Consider the following 272-nt stretch of genomic DNA (forward strand, 5'->3'; position numbering starts at 1 on the left):
GCTGGGGACCCCCCAGTCCCCTTCACCCCGTTATTCCCCCCACTGGGGGGTCCCGCAGGCCGGCCATCCCTTCCACGTCCGCTGCGCCCGCTCTGCCTACTCCCACGCCCGGCTGAAGCAGGAGGCGCCGCTTTTCCTCCTCTTCCTCGACTGCGTGTGGCAACTGAGCCGACAGTTCCCCTTCTCCCTGGAGTTCGGGGAGCGCCTCCTCCTCATCCTCTTCGACAACGCCTACGCCTCCGCCTACGGCACCTTCCTCTGCAGCAATGAGA

The sequence above is a fragment of the Pterocles gutturalis genome, unplaced genomic scaffold (assembly GCF_000699245.1).
Source record: "Pterocles gutturalis isolate BGI_N339 unplaced genomic scaffold, ASM69924v1 scaffold34910, whole genome shotgun sequence".
NCBI lineage: Eukaryota > Metazoa > Chordata > Aves > Pterocliformes > Pteroclidae > Pterocles > Pterocles gutturalis.